Below are 16,015 nucleotides of genomic sequence, written 5' to 3' on the forward strand. Positions count from 1 at the left end.
CGCTTGGCACTACTTTGTTGATGCACGTGCGGCTACTGCGCACACAATTCACAAACACAGAAAATATATTATTTTTTTAGCACTTGGGGGGAGCACCCCTGATGGACAGAGCACCCCCTGGACAACACTACAGCACCCCTTTAGGACTGGGACACTGCACAGGACTTTGGAGTGGACACAGCCCCTATGGAGAACTGACTGCACAACACAGTCCAGCCAGCCCCTATGGACTTTGAAGTAGTGGACACAGCCCCTATTAACAACAGCAGCACAGCACAACACAGCCAGCCCCTATGGACTTTGAAGTAGTGGACAACAGCAGCACTACACTACACTACACTACACAGCACTAACTCCCACCCTCCCTCTTCACTGTCCACAGCCGAGTGAGAAAATGGCGCCGACGCGGGTACCTTATATAGGATCCAAAACCCGCGAGACTCGGAAGGCGGGATGATGACGTTTTGCCTCGATGTCAGATCCGAGTCAGGCGGGAAAAGTCGAGCCTGACTCGGATCGGACTCGGATCGGGGGGGCTCGGGGGGGTTCGGATTTCAGAAATCCGAACCCGCTCACCCCTAGTCCGAACGTAATAGACCCCCAAGTGAGGAACAAATCATTACTCACTTACTTGCATTCTGCTTATTCACCCATAAGTGAGAAACTATTTGTCTATATGTACAGAAATTGGAGACCAAGAATTACACCTTCATTCTACATAGGCAGCTCCATTGCCATCCACATTGCACAGACCCCACTGCAACTTTAAAGTTATAGATTTTCTTTTATTATTCTACATTTTTATCCTCCTGGTATATTCCCTCTGTGATATTGCGCCTCCTGTTTGCACTGTGGTCCCCATCCCCTGCTGCCCACTTCCAGGTATACAGAACCTCTCCGAAAACTTCTCTTTAACCTTTTCCAAATATTGCAGTTCCTACCAGCTCCCCCTCACCCCATTTTGCTTATAAGACAGACGCGAGTGATGACATTGTACTTGACCAGGTTCGGATCTTGGCATTTCATTTGACAACAATTTCAATAAGTCATAGTGTTAAAATGCTTTTTCTGCTACATTTTCCATCTCTTTTTAGTGCCAAGAATGAATGATGGAACTTGGTATAGTTCCTGACACTTTTAATGCTGATACATCTAATGTGCAATGCGTTCCCAGGTGTTTTAAAGGGTAAGGTAAAATGTCAAAATTGTTCAAAAGTATCATGTATATATTTTTTTCTTTAACTCAGAAAGTTACATGTTCAAAACTATAATCAGTCTGCCTAGAAGGTGAAAGTCCCCAGTTATTCAAGTTGTGCCAAAACTGGACTATGGAGAAAGAAAATGGCATTTTGATAGAACGTTCCTTAGAGATGAGAGGATCTCTGTGTTGTCAATGCAGCCTAGAGTGTCAGCACAATCACAGCACATAGCGCTAGTCAATTAGCAGGGTCACTCAGAACTCCCAGGATTGCTTTGATCTGCAATATCGGGACTAACACTTTAATGAAACATGTCCAATAGGCTACCCATACTGAGAGAGCTGTCATTTCACTACTCACATGATAAGCCTGTGAGCGCCTAAAAGTCAGTAATGATCTAATAAACCAATTAAAATCTGTCTCCTTTCTATTTGAGCGATTTTACAAAAATCAAAATTTTTTGGCTGAGCTTAAGCTTGTCAAACATGTTTCAATTTGCTCTCACAATGCAATATCATTTGAATACTTTGTAGAAAAAAAAAGAGATTATGGGTAAAGACCATATAGGGGAATACCAAGGACACCATTGCACCAGGAGCAGCCACCCCCATGTTGATCATCACACTCTGGACATGATGCTGAATAGCCCCGGGAGGGAGCTCCCGGAACTATTCAATTCAATGCGCTCTTTGGTCCGACTAAAGGATTTCTCCTCACACTCCCCTGAGGGTGCGAGGAGAAATCCGACTAAAGTGCCGGGCGCTGTGGCTGTTTTCCATCTTAGCGCGGTGAAAACAGCCTCACGGCTGGCACTTTAGTTGGAGAATGCTGGTTTTCGCGACTAAGCACCCAGGTTAAGTTGCGAGAACCGTTACTCTCCAACTTAACTGCCAAACCGCATGCTGAATTGAATAGCTCCGGGAGCTCCCTCCCGGGGCTTTTCAGCATCACGCTGAATTGAATCGAGCCCACTGACAGGAGTAGCAGCCAGCTGACGTGACCTCTCAGACTTTTCACTATGTATAACAAACTACTGACTGTAGCACCACTGCTGGGAAAGGTTGGGTCTGCTGGTGGCTTCCCTGTGCGTCTCTCTACCATGTTAGTGCAAGTGAGGTGATGGACAGAGCAGCAGACCATTGGACCTCTCCCAACAGCGTGACCCTGTCGGCACCAGTAGCCAATGAGGAGATGAGGACATAAATTTGTGGCATATTTATGTTGGCACCAGCTAAAATCTTGCCTACGATACCAAATTGTGGTCCTTGATTGGATGTGATGTGATGCCTGTCTATTCACGTGCCACACAAAGTTTGCACCCTTAATGCGAGAAATGTGAACTAGCTGCCCAGCCACGTGAACAGCTCTCAGCTCACTACTCTGTCGACCATTGGGCTAGCTCCTTAAACTGGCAATATTTGGGGATATCCTTTGAGGATTACAAGGTGTCAGGACTGTGACTATTTCAGTACATAAAGATAGATTACTTATTCCAAACTTCCTTTGTGGTCATTGGAGAAGCTATGCTGCTTGCTGGCGTTCTTCACATACAGGGAATAGAGAGTTAAAGTGATCATCTGTTTCTAAGGTGTTGTCAGGTTGTGGGATTCCTAGATTGCTCATTATTCCATTTGGGTCACATGTTCGGAACTTCCTATGGATCAGAGACCTCTAGTATAAAGCCTGTTACTAACTGTGTCTTAGGGCTCTATTTACTACAATCCGCATATTGAATGCGGATTGTAGTGTGATATTACCGAGTGAATTCGCATTGCGAATTCAGGCAATATCACAGGGATTTACTATAAATCCCTTGCAGGGACAGAGCTTGCGATAAAGCTCTGTCCCTGCGGATCCCGTCCGCACTCTAGTCGCGGTATTTTCGGAAAAAATACCTTGACTAAGAGCCCGCGCATGCGCCGACCAACCACCGCTACTACCCCCCCACCGACACTAAGCCCCGCCCCCCGGCGCTAAGCCCCGCCCCCGCGATGGCGGACCCCCGCGACCCCCCCCTCCCCCCCCGCGACCCCCCCCTTCCCTTCTTTACACTTATCTGCATCCTCCTGGCCTCCGGTGATCTCCGGGCTCCCCGATCAGGTGATCTCCCATACTGCACTGGGACCCGATCACCTGATGACCAGGCCCCAGTGTACTATGGGAGACCAGCTGACTGGAGAGGAGCCATCATCGGAGGCCCGATCACCGGTCCCTGGATTAAGGTAAGTAAAAAAAAAAATGTTTAATTTTTTTTTCTTTTTTTTACAGTAATCAGCTTGCGGTCTGTTTAGACCACACAGCTGATTACTGGTACCGGCTCCCGCCTCTGCTCTCCCCGTTAGAGCAGAGTGGGAGCCCGGTAACCGGGGGAGACCCTGGATAACGCCACCTCCAGGTGGCGTTATTATCACAGAGCTTCCCCCGGTATTTTTTTACAATTTATTTTTAGTAACCTGCACACAGATCACATTTCCCATTACAATTATGGGAAATGCGTTCTGCTTTACTAAAAATAAGTGATACTGGGGGTTGGAGTAGAATTTTACTAATTCTACTCCAATTGCCCTGTAATAACTACAAGTGAAACTAAAATAATGTGAAAAGGGTGTGAAAACACCCTTTTTCACTTTATTTTAGTAAAAATAATGTTAATAAATAGAGCCCTAGGTGTCTGTGCAACGTTACTTTCAGGTCTTTCTTGGACTCCTGAACAGATCCCTGCTGTTCCTGTGGGTTGCTGTAGACTTTGTTATGTCTCCGCTTATGTTGCAGCTAAACTTCTGATGCCAGTTACCAGCCGCACTACAGAGCTCAGCATAGCCATTGCCTAAGTATTACTTTCTGCTCCACTGCTGTGGTTTCACCTTTTGCTGCACTATATACTTTGCCTGTTGTCTCTTACTCCTGTGGACATCGAACCCATCTTCGTTACAGTTGTCAACTGCACCATTACAGTTATCATCACCGCATCGCGGGGCTCAACCCTGTTCTGGATTCTAGTCACACCGCAGGGCTCAACCCTGTTCCAGGACCTCATTGCATCACAGGGCTCAACCCTGCTCTGACCTCACCGCATCACAGGGCTCAACCCTGCTTCAACCTCACAGCATCACAGGGCTCAAATCTGCTCTGGATCTTCATCACTACAAGGTTCCACCTTGGTGAAGCTCCTCTATACCTTCCTGAGGCGTTAGCCTCATACTGAACTCAGGGTTTTTGCTATTATATTGCTATTGCTATATCAGACATTGCTATTATATTTCTCCTGTGAATAAATTCTATTTACTTTGATTCCCTGCTACCGAGAATTCATGAAAAGGTTATTCCTAAAACCACCACAGTTTATTGTGCCTTGTAGGCCTGCCTCCTCCCAGGAGTCTCAAGTGTCGGCAGCCGTGACACAAGGGCAAGGATAGTAACATAATAGGTGCTGTTGTCTGATAAATGCATTTATAAATCACAGTGCATTTATAAAATATTACCGGATGTGCAGTGTTGCGCAGAAAACCATTCACATCCTCTTGTGCCGCATTGCGGCTTATAGTCTAAACTGCCTACCACAGAATCACACACACATACAGACTCAGCTGTCAAGTAAGCCACCAGTTTGTTTTTGGACTTTACCACAAAAAGTTCAACATTTAAATGGCCATTTGAGAACTAGAAGCTCCTGATTCCCAACATCTTAATTGACCTTGACAGAGGAGAATTTTCTTGAAAAGAAGGCACATGGGACAGGATTGCTCTTGCTCCTACATCTGGGGCATCGATCTCCATAATGAACAGCACAGGTTTGGGTGAAAGAGGACAGGGTCAGTCTGAAAAACCCTCTTGAGAGCTTCAAATGATTGTTGTTCTTTAGACTATCGTGCAGGATTGGCCTCTTTCCTAATGAGAGCAGTAAGAGGTGCCAGAATGGAGGAAAATGATCTAATAAAATCCTCTTAGTATTTGACAAACCTCATTACAGTATTATCAGTATATATGCATATGTTTAATATATATTTATTAGAGATGTGCTGTGGGCTCCCGGAGAACCCACAGCAGGTACAGAGGGCCTGATTCAGACCTGCTCGTGAGCGCTATGGGGTCAATGGTGGGTCAAGTGGGTCAATCGTGGCCCAGTGCGCATGCGCACGACGGAGCCGGCTCCGTCGTTCGCATGCGCGAGACCCGGATAGCAACGGGCAATCCGTCGCTCCGGGTCTTGTACCAAAGGGGCGTGCTGTCGATGTTGAGTGACAGCACGCCCCCTTTAATGGGCGGGCTGGGGGCGTGGCTGCCCAGACGGAGGCGTTCCCAAGTGGTGTCAGTGGGAGTGCCGTAAGCCCTCTAGGGCTTGCGGCAACGAGACCCTACCACAAGGGTCTCATCACAATCTTCCTGGCCACTCGCTATAGCTGTGGATGGTCGCTCTAAAAAAACAAAAGGCCGGCCCTGATTCAGAGCGAGCGCTCTGTCAGAGCATCCAGCTCTGAATAAAGCCCAGATTCCTGGTTCGGAACTGTAATCGGTGTGGAACTGCACGTAAATATGTCTAAACATGTCCAAATTACATGATTTTAGCAGTTTTTTAATTAAAATAAATAAATAAATACAGATCCAAAGCCAAAACACGAAGATGAATCCGGATCCAAAAATAAATATATATATATATATTTTTTTACATGTCCAGATGTTTAGTCCAAGTTTATAGCCTTTGATACATTTTGTTCAATGTCTGGCTCTTGTAAGTTTCTGCCAGATGATATAGCGGTTCCTAAAGTAATTTTGTAGACTAGCATCTTGGCTATCGAACTTATTCCAAAAGACATTTTTTAATTTAAAGGGCTGTTAACTGAGAACACTTTGATTTAAAGTACCAATGGCAACAGTCATCTGCACTGAAAACAGCAGGTTTGATTTAAAATAAAAGTTTGCAGTGCAGGTTATTAGGAGAATCAGCGCCAGAGAATATGAATTTACCTCTAACATAAATTTTATGACACTAGATCACTAAAGTAAGAAGAAGATATTCTAGCATGTGACACTGTATAATATATTGGAAATTTCTTGAATTTACAGTATGTTACTTAGCATGTCATATTTTTAAAATACTGCAGTAACTGTCAATAGACTATAATAGCTGCAGCAGAAATGAACACTAAAAAGGAAAATATATTAAACTATATTTGAGAACAATCTATGAATGCTTTTAAAAGTGGGAAACAGTTAATACATATCTACTAACTTACGACAGCTCTATTATCGCAATAATAAATAACTGGGAGTATACAAAGTTCGGCTGTATTGTGTAGTCTACATGAAGTTTAAAGAGGTTTCACCCGCATTATGTACTGTGTTTGTAATTTTAAATATATTATTAGAATAGTAATTTTTTTAAGCATACATTGCAGTTGTAGACAAGGCAGTTGGTGCTTTAAGCTCAGTATAGTATCATGAGCAGCGTATGGCTTATAGCATTTGGTGGACTGGAAGCTAAAACTAATACTTAGTTATGAACAGTTATACTTATAGTGCACACATATTTGCAGAGCTTTACAGAGAATATTTAGTAATTTACAGCATTACATGTCCCAGTGAAGTTTACAAGCTATATTTCCTAACATGGACACAGTGGCGTCACTGGGGTCAGTGATACCCATTACGCCAAATAAGAGTCAAAAAGGGGGCATGACCTAGTGGGAAGAGGGCGTGTTCCAACAGCGTACCTTGTTTACAACACTCTAGGCCAGCACTCACGGAGATGCTAGTCTGCCCCCAGAGACTCTCCCTGCACTGCCGGCTCCTACTCTGTGTCCGGGCACCAGGCACTGCACAATAACTGTGTGGACACACATATACACTAGGGTTAATGTTTTGGGTGTGGTATGTTATGTCGACACAAATGTTATGTCGCCCTCATTAACATACACAATGTTGACATGTCAACATAGCATTTTTCCACTATGTAACTAGCCCTACACAATATGTACAATGGCTGGATACCAATATCATTATTTTAGAAGCCAAGTAACTACCAGTACTGTATGTTTTTAGATTGTGAGAGATAACCATAATACCTGGAAGACACCCATGCAAAACACAGAGAGAAAATGCAAACTCCACTCAAACAGGGCCTCGTGAGAATTGAACTCAAGACCTCACTGCTGTAAGAGGCCACAAGCTAGCCACTGTGCCACCAAGCTTGCTTTTGATTAAACAGAGCTTTAGTGACATACATGGAGGTGTAAACATAATAAAAATGAGCTCCCATTATGACATGGACTTTTACTGTATAAATTGAATTTCTCTTTCATTTTCATAATTTGTAAGATATTACCCTGTTCTGCACACTCATATTAATATATAGAATGGAACATTAAGTTCTTATTCACAGATAGTCAACAGGAATACAATATGCTTTACCATTCACATTGCTGTTCTGAACAGTATGTAACCCTGCACTGTCAACATGATTTTTTTCATAAGAAAACTGAATAGTTACTCTAGTGCAGTTTTAATTTCTGAATTCAAATATGTGATTAGCATGTTTCCATCAGGCAAAGGGGTCTATTCATCATCACTTAATTTCTACAAAGGCAGGTGAAAATGCACATTTTCACCTGCAGTAGTAGAAATTAAGGGAATGGTATCAAAATCCGGACCGTGGAAGCCCGACAGGAGGAGGTCCCAACGAGGGAAGGTAAGTACTCTAACCCTGCCCTCTCCCCCCCTAACCCTCCCTTTGTGGTGCCTAACCCTATCCTCCCCGGGGGAGGGTGCCTAACCCTATCCCCCCCCCAGTGGTGCCTAACCCCCCCTCCCGGCACTCTAAACCTAAGTCTCCGTGGGGGTTGCCTAACCCCCAGTGATGCCTAACCCTAACCCCCCCTCTCCACAGCCTAACCCTAACCCTAACACTCCCAGGGGGTGCCTAACCCTAATTTCCCCCCAGGGTGCCTAAACCTAACCACGCCTTCCCCCGTTGACAAGATATTACTTACCCGGGCCATGGATGTTTGGGATCAGGCGGTTCGGGATGCCGACGCCGGTATCCTGATCTCATTCAGGATATCAGTATTATGCCAGGTGACAGGATTCCGGCGTCAGTATACCGATGACCAGCATCCCATCCGCCGGCAATATCACTACATCCCGAAATTAAGTTATCGGGCCATTAATCAGGATGTCTCCTACTTACTTCACAGATATCTCCTTCTGACCTTCCACTTGGGGAAAGGCCTGCTGTCCCCATACACTAGTATGGGGACAGAATTCACCAAGCTCCAAAAATATTATATTTTTGGAGCTTGACTGTGGGAGCATTCGCCATCTTCAGATGACGTTTGCTCCTGCTTGCTGTGAGCAACCCGTTCCTTCCATATCTGAAGCAGGGCCGGGTTGCGAAGAGGGATAATTTCGGATCCCTCCGCCCCTATCCGACTCCTTCTGCTAGACGTCGGGGCTCTTGTGTGCATGCGTGACCTGTAGGAGCAGTGAAAAGTTCCGTGGAGACAGCTGATTTTAGGATCAACTTTCTCCGCGCCAGAGCAATGATGATTTGGTGTGACGCTCGCGGTGAGATGAAATGTGAGATGAAATGTTAATTATCCATTCGGTCCCCAATGATTAACATAATTAATAGACCCCATAGTGTGTATGTGACAGTTACTTTTCTTTTTTTCAGATTTTAGTGTTCTTTATGGCCTGTAATACACACACAGACATACAGACAGGGGCATGCAAGCAATATGTCCCCCTATAGTCCCTCCCCACTCTCCCCTCTCACCCTTATGTGGAGCTTCCTCCTCCTCCATGCAGCATGACCTGCCGATGTAGCCCCGACCCTTGGTCGTGTCAGAGGGCACATTGCCCTGTGGCCCATGGGTGTCTCTCACCATATGCATGCTTGCACCACCCTATGGCTCCTGCTGCAGCTACAGACAGGACAGACCATAGCCAGAGAGATTGGAGGACCTGCTGGCCACTGGGGACAGCTAAGTATAAGCAACAAAAGAGGGGGGGCAGGAGCTGACCAGGGAAACCTGTCATGTGCTTGGTCCCTTTACTAATAACACTGGTCTACAAAAATAAACTTTTTTTCTTTCACAAGAACTAAATAAACTGAATCTAAATGTATTTTTGATGCTAATTTCGAACATGCATTCAGATTTTTTCAATCGGGCAGGGTTTTTTGTGACATACATTTAAAGTTTTATTAAATTAGTACTTATGTAAGTGTAAATTATAAATATACACCTCATTCTGGATGACCTAAAAAGTTGTAGATGATGATTTTTGGGCATATTTTGCCTTTGCGATGTCTCCCTTCATGGTCCAGCAATAACCAGCATACTGGAACTCCATTTGCCTTGGTACCTCTTTTCCGTAGTAGAAATTTGCTGATGGAACCATTCATCATGCTCATCACTGACAGCCCCAATATTTTGTGGGAAGAGGTCTAGGTGGGAGTCCAAGAAGTGAAGTTTTAAAGACATGTTGCATCCTTTCCCTTTTATGCAAGCTACTGAAACCATTTGAAGTAGTAACCTATGAAGTGAGTTCAGAAACTGCCAGTCTCAGTCAGGAGATTCCCTTAATTAAACTACTGGAAAATCAGCTAGATAAACTGAAGGAGGATATCAAATGAAAGGATTCTGCTAAGTATGTTGGACTTGTAGATCAAGTCTTTTATTCACTTCGCCAGGATCAAAGGGCTGTCAACATCTTGAAATTGGATTACTACATTTTGCCGACCATGTTTGAACCTATGTTTAAGTCATATGTATTGTCTTTCTTTTCAACTAAAACAGATCTTAAGAGATGCAAAGAAATTCTGGTGAGTAAGTTGTCAGCACAAGTGGCACATGACATGATGATGTCTCCTCCTTCAGTTTTTCTGGCAACTGTTGCTGCCAAGAAAAAACTGACCTTTCCCATGAAACCCACTAGTGATGAAGATGAGTCAACTCAACGCACCAGAGTGAAACAACATTTTGACATATGCTCAGGCCTAAAAGAGTTGCCCAAAATTAGTGACATCTCTAACATGACTTAATCTGATACAGTAACCATCAATAAAATGGTGGAGGATTTTTTTAATGACAATGTACAAATACACATTACAGACAGTCCCTTTGAAAACTGGGAGGAAAAAAAGGCAATTTCAGGTGGGTGGGAGAGTCCAAGGACAATTCCATTTTGCACCGCTTTTGTTTTTATTATGGGCTGTTTGGGGGCATTGGTGATGATCTCTTTTGCTTAGACAAACATATTCATTGGTTATTGGTCTAAAACATTGCTAATTTGCAGAACATTTTTTAACTAGAAATAATGTATTGCCTCAAACAATAATATTTTTTTTTACAGAACTATTGAGCATATTTAGTGTTATTTGGTAATATGAACAAGAAGATACAAGGCAACGTCACAATTTTGATTTTATTAATGAATGAATGAATTAATCATTTGATCAATAAATCATATTTCTCTGTTCCACTACATACATACTCCACCTCCATTTCACTGCACTGCTCTTGGGCCTCTGAGTTCTCTCATACTCAGACTCTATGGTACATCTTATAAATGTACTACAGGGGTGTGTTACCCAATTAGGAAGGGGATTGGGGGGGGGGGAATTATGTCCAGCTTCTCTTGCAACCCTTGTCAGGATTCCTTGGCTATGAAAAAATTATTTTTTTATTGCCTTTTCTCTTCTCAGTTGCTGCAGAACAGCTCCTGCTAGGCCATGTCTCAATTTGAATTTTTGTATTTAATCAATGGATCAATCATTCTTGTTTACATGTCTTTCACTACATACTCCACCTCCATGTCCTTGTACTGCCATTAGGCCTCTGAGCTAGTTCCCCTCATACTCAGACTCTGGTGCACCTCTTAAATGGGGTATGTTAACCAATTAGGAAGGAGAGAGAAGGGGAGGTAGTATGACTAGCTTCTCTTGCAACCCTTTTCAAGAATCCTTGGCTAGTAACATTGTATGTATTTTATGGCCTTTTCTGTTCTCAGTTGCTGCTAAACAACTCTCACAAGGCCATGTTTCCATTTTAATTTTTTTAGTCAAACAATCGATAATTCTTATTTACCTGCCTTCCACTACATATTCCACCTCCATTTCCCTGTACTGCCCTCAGGTCTCTGTCTGATTTAGTCCTTATTAATGCATGAATTAATCATTTGATCAATGATATTTCTCTGTTCCACTACATACATACTCCACCTCCATTTCCCTGCACTGCTCTTGGGCCTCTGAGTTCTCTCATACTCAGACTCTCTGGTGCATCTTATAAATGTACTACAGGGGTGTGTTACCCAATTAGGAAGAGGGGTGGGTGGGGGAATTATGGCCAGCTTCTCTTGCAACTCTTGTCAGGATACCTTGGCTAGAAAAAAAATATTTTTTTATTGCCTTTTCTCTTCTCAGTTGCTGCAGAACAGCTCCTGCTAGGCCATGTCTCAATTTGAATTTTTGTATTTAATCAATGGATCAATCATTCTTGTTTACCTGTCTTTCACTGCATACTCCACCTCCATGTCCTTATACTGCCATTAGTTCTCTGAGCTAGTTCCCCTCATACTCAGACTCTGGTGCACCTCTTAAATGTACTACAGGGGTATGTTAACCAATTAGGAAGGAGAGAGAAGGGGAGGTAGTATGACCCTTTTCAAGAATCCTTGGCTAGTAACATTGTATGTATTTTATGGCCTTTTCTCTTCTCAGTTGCTGCAAAACAACTCTCACAAGGCCATGTCTCCATTTTAATTTTTTTAGTCAATCAATCGATCATTCTTATTTACCTGCCTTACACTACATACTCCACCTCCATTTCTCTGTACTGTCCTCAGGTCTCTGTCTGATTTAGTCCTTGATTAATGAGGGTGGTATAGTTTACTAACCTGCCATCCTTTCTGCCACTGCTGTACAGCAATGTTTCATAGATATTCTTTTAACTGCGTTATTTTTGTGCCCCTGCTGTTGCTTAGTTTAGCCAGCCTTTGGCCAATATTGGAGAACAATATTGTGAGCTGTGAGGTGGCCAAAATTAACTGGAAATGACTGGAAATTAATGTTATTGAGGTTAATATTACTGTATGAACAAAAACAGGCCCACATTATATGATCTTAGCTGTTTTTATAATTTTTTTCAAAATATCAGAAACCAAAACACGTGAGGGTGGTTTTGGCAAAACCAAAACACAACAATGAATTAGAGCCAAATCCAAAACACGGGGATCCACGCACAACTCTAATAAATAGCCCCGTTCCCATGTATTTTATGGATACGATGCATGCATATTCAAAGCAAAAAGGGGATAACTACTGTTTGAACACTATGTGTTCTAGATGAATGGAGTAAACATCTAATCATGTTTATTAATTGAGACCTCTCATTTTGCTAGATCTAATAAATTGAGAATGCATTAAAAGTGGAACCTTATCTCTAGCATACAGGAAATTTGTTTCTAAGCTGTCTGCTTTTCATCATTTTAAAATTAGTTCCATGGGAACTCACAAAGTTTTATGTAATTAGATAATGGAATTCGTCAATGTTTCTTTCAACTATGTTAGCGGAATAATCATAATAAACAGATAGGAAAATATTGAATTTTATTATTATTTTTTTTCACGGAAAGATGCATTAATGTAGTACAGTCCCCACTGAGAGATTTGCGAATGAGACGAAAGGGAATTCTAGTCTGAGGTTTCAGGATAAGCCACAGACTGTTTCTTGGGTGTATTTTGTGTCAATTATTTTTGTTGTTTACTGCTAAGCGCATTTAAATCATAGTTATTTTATGTGCTAATGTTTGACAAGCACAATTACAGAAACCATACAAGGGAAGTCAATCAGTCCTTCATTGATCATGATCTCAAACAAGAATTGATTACTTGTTGCTTGGCTGTCGAATATAATATATTAATAATCTATATGTCTGAACAAATGTGACTTGAAAAGAACCATAATAAAAAAAAAAAGTGATTGAAACTAGAGAAGTGCGGTTCGCTTTCCTGAAATATGAACACACCTGAACTTAGGGTTTTGAAGTCTAATTGAGTCCCAGTTCGGAATCACTTTGGAGTTCCGAGTCGAACCGAGTCCCGAGTTCGGTCCTGTTATCAGTTTGGAACTTGGATTTAAAAATCGAACTAGGGATTTGAATTGCATGTAAGCAGGTTCAAATTACATGATTTTAGCTGTATTATAGATTTTTTAATCTATTTTTATCGATTTGTTTTATCGATTTTTAAGGAATCCAAAACGGAATCCGAACCAAAACACTTGAGGGTGGTTTTTCCAAAACCTAAACCAAAATATGATGATGACCAGGTTAGCGTAAATCTCTAAATCAGGACCTCAACGCACACTTCAAACTGCCTTGGATTTGCACTGGTGCACCTTGATTGTGTGCCCAGTTGGCACATTACAGTAGGTGCAGTCCTACTGTACTCTCTATTCTTAGGAGACACAAATTAGAAGCGCACCTACAGAGAGGTAGAAAATCTTCAGTCACAACATGCAAATGTCTAACATTTAGAACCAACACTAGGAATAAATAAATAAAATTGTACTCTTTTAATCATAATTAAGCAATTTTGTGTGCATCATGAGCTCACCTTCAGTACTATGGAAAACTCAACCTCAGTGCATAATGCCCCTTTCTACGTAAGCTCCACCCCGAAGCCCGTAAATCAGTTCATGCCTGTCAAACTCAGGACACTTAAGAGGTCTAGTTTTATAGATCTCTACTTTTTTTTTTTTACTAACATTTGGCTAATTTTACTGACTATCAGTTGACAACCATGGGTGAAAATTGGGGGTAATTTTCAAATCGAAATGGTTGTCTTTTACCCATTGTGTTCCTGCTAAATATTACCCATCATCCATAGAACCCCAGGTCCCAAGCGAGGCCACAAAGAGCAGTGGGGTGGTTGGGAACAAAGTACCAGGATCCATGCCCACCTGTGGGAAATTAGCTCACCCAGAGGTGTAGCATGGAGCCACAGCACCCGGGGCAAGTGCATGTCACGGCACCCCCCCAGTGGGCGTCTGGCTCCACTCTGTAGGTGTGTCTCTAGAAAGCCTTTTCTTCATTATCCCCAAATCCTTGAGCATTTTGTTTTATTATTTTTCTATAGAATTCCCTTTAATAATTGTCCCACTGTGATGATATGTTCCCACCTCTGTGGCTCATTCCTGTATTCCCCAGTAATATAACTCCTCCCCCACCCCAGTGACCATAGCTGCCTACATTGATTGCAACCAACACCCCTTGCTCCCTCCCCTCCTATATATACACAGCAGAGTGTGTGACAGGCAGCTCAGCAGTTACCGGTCAGTCAGTCCCCGCTGAGCAGGAAGCATCACTCAAAGGGGCTGATGATCACACATCAGCCAACTCTGAGTGCCTTCGGCTGGCGATCCATTGCTTAGAGAAGGGAACTTCAGTTCCCCTCTAAATACTTTTGCAGAGCTGAAAATTGCGGCTCCAGAATGCCGATTGCAAGGCATTCTGGGGTGCAGAAACTACAGTCACAGACCGCTGACACCACAGCCCGACCCCTCAGTATAGTCCATCTCATACACAGTATGGGCTGGCCGGGATGATAGACCAACCTGCCAGAGGAACAGGAGAAGGGATGTGATTGCAGTAGGGAAATGGCCCTGCTGGAGCCCCCAACAGGTTCTGGAGCGTAAGCTCCACTGGCTTTGCCCCCTCTCTACATCGCTGGGCTCACCCTACTGTTAGAGCAGCTACCCCATCATGGTGGTACTACAACCCCTTCAGTGCTGCCTGAACAGAGGAAACCCAAACTACCCAAAGTGGGGGCCATGCCTCCTATATATCAGGGCCCCACATTTCTGACAATGGCCCTGGTTGCAAGCCCTTGGTCCAATAGATTCTATAACAGTATCTAGGGCTGGACAATGAGCTGCCCTCCAGCTGTTGTAGAACTACACATCCCAGCCTACCCTGCCACTGTTTTACTATTTGGCCATGCTATAACTGTTGCAAGGCATGTTGGTATTTGTAGTTCAACAACCGCTGGAGGGCTGCTTATTACCCACCCCACTATATACAGTACTCTAGTAGTCATTGCTTGCAGACTTATTACATTTAAAAGTACTTCTTCTGCTTCTCTCCAGACTAAAGGCTTTGCAGCAAGCTTGTGCACATCATCTTTCAGCACAGAGGGAGCTCTCTGCAGTAAGATTGTTCGAGCAGGGATTTCTTGTAGCAACACGGAGCAACCGTCTCTGAGCTCTGTGCTACCAAATTCATACAGTGTATGTTACTTACTATTGCAGATGCAGCCGCCATGAATAACAGCTGCGAACTGTGCAGGATGATTGCTGAAATCATTTTATCATATTGTTAATAACTTGTACGGCAGATTTCTCTATGACAAAAACCCCCCCCAAAACGAATGTCTCCCTGTCATTGTCATGCCGGCTAGTCTGAAGATTCTTTACCTTTTTAAGACCCAAGTGGCGAAACAGCCCCTTTGAATGAGTGGAGTTTTGTTTTCTGCCAAGTCACTTCTTGTGTGGACATCTATCAGCAATGGCACAGACAGGAACTGTATCAGGGGAAATCTAATTTGCGAGGCTGCAAATGCCTCAAAGTCATTGCCCCCTGGCTCACCTCCAATAAGCCACTAAAAATCAGAGCTAGTAAGACTCACTATATGAGCAGTGAAATATGGTGTGAGTTCCATGGAATGTTACATTTGTTGTGAAGGCTGAATAAATGACTTAGAAACATCTGCAGATGTTCTAAATCTATTTGAATTTTTTTTTTTTTAAGGTTGCTTT

The sequence above is a fragment of the Taudactylus pleione genome, unplaced genomic scaffold, assembly GCF_031769625.1.
Source record: "Taudactylus pleione unplaced genomic scaffold, aTauple2 ptg000034l, whole genome shotgun sequence".
NCBI classification, from domain to species: domain Eukaryota; kingdom Metazoa; phylum Chordata; class Amphibia; order Anura; family Myobatrachidae; genus Taudactylus; species Taudactylus pleione.